The 3,368-nt window shown below is 42.0% G+C and overlaps 2 long non-coding RNA genes across 2 annotated transcripts in view; one reads left to right on the plus strand and one right to left on the minus strand.

The window, feature by feature from the left end:
* The window catches only part of LOC138171669 (uncharacterized), a 201,875-nt gene that overhangs the window by 142,386 nt on the left and 56,121 nt on the right, over positions 1-3,368 (plus strand). The window lies entirely within an intron of this gene.
* LOC138171667 (uncharacterized) overlaps positions 1-3,368 on the minus strand; it is a 132,963-nt gene that overhangs the window by 4,228 nt on the left and 125,367 nt on the right. The gene's annotated exons all lie outside the window — the stretch shown is intronic.

Genomic DNA, 3,368 nt, shown 5'->3' on the forward strand with positions numbered 1-3,368 from the left:
TGTGCCATCTGACCTCTTGGCTTTATTTCATAAGACTATCCTCTGGGGGCGGCCAGGTAGCACATCGAGTAAGAGCAATGGCTCCAGTGTCAGGATGACCTGAGGATCAAATCTTGGGCTCAGACACTTAGCACCCACCCAGAAACACCTGGCTGTGCAACCTTGAGCAAGTTACTTAACCCCGATTGCTTTAAAAAAAAAAAACTATCCTCTGTATGCTGCTCTAACCAAACCAAATCATTCACCGCCACCCATAACGTCCTCCACTTGTCTACCTTTGCTTATTCTGTCTTCTAAGCCAGGAATGTCTCCATTAAGCCCACCTATCAAAAACTTACTAGTATTTTAAAGGCCAAACCCAATGCCACCTCTTTCAGGAAGAATTCCCCGACCCCCAGGTTAGCAATGACTATTTCCTCCCCCAGAGCTCACCTAGATCTCTGCTTGTACATCTCTTACACACTTACTGCTTTCTCTTTGTCAGACCATCATTTATCTTCTGGCCCCAATCCATAAGTGTCCCTCTAGGATCTGTCCTGGGCCTCCCTTCCCTACATACTCTCTGTTGGTGATCTCATCAGTTCCCATGGTTCAGTTATAGGATTCCCCAAATCTCTGTCTGGTCCTAAAGAACAAGTCAAACAAGAATGTCCACATACAGAGCCGTAAGGTTGACATAGCTTTGCTTTCAATGCCTGCGAGACAGATAATATGGGTATTATTCTCCTTGTTTTATAGATGAACATGAAAGAGAAAGGTGAGAAAGGTTTGGCGCAGTTAAGTGACTTACTGCAGGGCACAAAGCTGGTCAATTTTGGAGCAAGGTGTAGTATTCATCTGTCACTCTTAAAATCTGGAGAACCCTAGGGACGGGGGCTTTTCCTCCCTTCTCCCTTGCCTCCTGAGTTTCTACTATTGGCTCCTCAGGAGCCGTGCATATGAAATTTCTAGACATTAAATGGCACAGCAAATAAACGCTCTTCATAATAAAGTCCTGCCATCGCCAGGTCTCCATGCCCGCTCCTCTGAGCGGAGACAGACTGCGAGTCCCTTGGTCATAAATCCAGAGGTCATAACCATTAGCCAGTGATTGGGCTCATCAGGACGTCTTTATGAGACTTGGGTCAAATAAATTGATTGTTCGAGGTCAGAAACATGGATCTATTCTCTGCAGCAGTGTTTCTGCTGCCCCTGAACCTGGCAAACCCTGTTTGCTGCCCCCAACGCCAATCACTGATGAAAGGGGCATCTCAGTCGGGGCAATACAGACTCTTTCTGGTTAGCCATTTTAATAAAGGAAGCAAGAATCAATCAGTCCATTAAGAAGCCTATAGTATGAATTAGTATATAGTATATATAGTATATGAATATAGTATGAATGAACACACTTACTAGCTGTGTGACCTTGGGCAAGTCACTTAACCCCGATTGCCCTGCCTTCCCTCCTCCAAAAAAAAAAGCCTATAGTACTTACACAGTGCTTCTTACACAAGGAATATTAAATGTTTACACAGTGCCAGGCACTGTGCTAGGAACTGGGAATGCAAATACAAACGAAAAAAGAAAATGCCTGCTCTCAAGGAGCTTCCATTTTAATAGGGGACAGTAACACATAACAGGGAACTGGAAAGCAGGAGATGGTGGTGGGATGAGTAGAGAGGAGAAGGTCCCACTACCACCAAAGATGGTAGCAAAGCCCAGAGAGTCAGAGGAGAAGAGCCTGGAAAGGAATAAAGGATGGTTGGCTTCATTATTTCCCCAAAATGGAGTTTCAGAAAGAACTCACAAATGGGAGGACAAGGCTTCAGGGGCAGAGGACTGTTCTAGGGTGAGAAGGTCTCTGAAGCCTGGGCAACAATGAAAAAACAACTTCGCGTCACCTTCCCCCCAAACTTGCTATACCCCACTTTTGTGATTGATAGTACCACTGTCTTCCCAGTCCCCCAAACTTGAAATCTCATGTCACCTGACTCTTGCCTCTCCTCACCTCCATAGCCTATCAGTTGCCAAGTACTGTTGAGTTTACCTCCACAATAACTCTTTTGATCTTCTTTATTCCACCACCCTTTTCCCCTGGACTATTATAAGAGCTTCCTGACCAGTCTCTCTGATTCCAGTCTTTCCATTCTCCAATCTATCCTTCACACAGTTGCTAAAATCATTTTCATAGCTTTATCATATGATCATATAATTTCTCTTTTCTACTTCCTATGGTTTAAAGGTAGAGATCATGTTTCTTTTGGTAGAATGAGATGGAAAAGCATTTATTAAGTGCTTACTATGAGCCAGACACTGGGAATAGGAAGAAAAAAGAGACTTTATGCTTTTAAGGATCTCACACTGTAGCAGAAACATCACTTGTAAAACGTTTTAGATACATGCCTAATGGTAAGGCCCAGGGTGCAGTGGTAGGTAAATGGCAACACCTGAGGGTCTCCAGGGCACTGTGGGAGGGCATATGATAAGGCCTAAAGGTCCTTATGGTCCAGGGTAAGGGCCGATGGGAATCTACTGGAATCGTAAATTACAGGGGCCTAGAGGGGGATCCACCACTATTGATCCTCAGTACCTAGTATCTTATTAATAATGTACATGACATATAATCTTAAGTTATTAAAACTGAAGACTATGCTAAGACTTTTTGGCCCTTATAAAGCTTTAAACTTTGTAAATCATTTACAAAACATTCTAATTTTCATTAAGTAGGTGTGACAAGTATTTTACCATTTTGCAGTTGAACACAAGACTTGTTTCTGGTTACATGGAGTGAGAAGTGGGGAGTTCATTTCCTCACTCTTATTTAAGTAAAAGGGATTGTCTTGGGGAATCCCTGGTCTAATCGAGTGTCCTAAAGAATCTGATAAGAGCATAGGGTGTGGATCACTGGAGGAATGTAACTGATGGATACAGGGTACAACTGTGACTGAACATCAGCCATACCTTCCTGTGGCCTATAGAAGTGAGTTGGCCCCATTATCTTAGCCCCATTCAGTTGAGATCTGACTCTTTGCTTTCTCCCAAGTGCAGTGTAACAGGGATGAAAGAACCCTTACTTGTCCTCAGTCTACTGCTTGAATTGTTCCCATATTTAATCTTACCTTCTCAAATTTTAGGGTCATCCAAGGAGTATATTTGTATAATTCCTCACTAATTAATAAAATTTCAACTTATTTATCCAACCAAATTCAGAGCCTCCAACCTGTTTATCAAATATTATTTATGTAATAAATTAGAGAAATCACCTTTCCCAAGAGTAATTTATACACCTCTCAATTTATGAAATTTCTTAATCTCCTAGAATGAAATAAATACTAAAGTTCCTAATATAAAATTTAATAACAATGAAATAAATAACACAAAGACAGGAA

Source organism: Petaurus breviceps, unplaced genomic scaffold (genome assembly GCF_028583685.1).
Source record: "Petaurus breviceps papuanus isolate PSGF00001 unplaced genomic scaffold, PetGlider_PUasm1.0 454, whole genome shotgun sequence".
Taxonomy (NCBI): domain Eukaryota; kingdom Metazoa; phylum Chordata; class Mammalia; order Diprotodontia; family Petauridae; genus Petaurus; species Petaurus breviceps.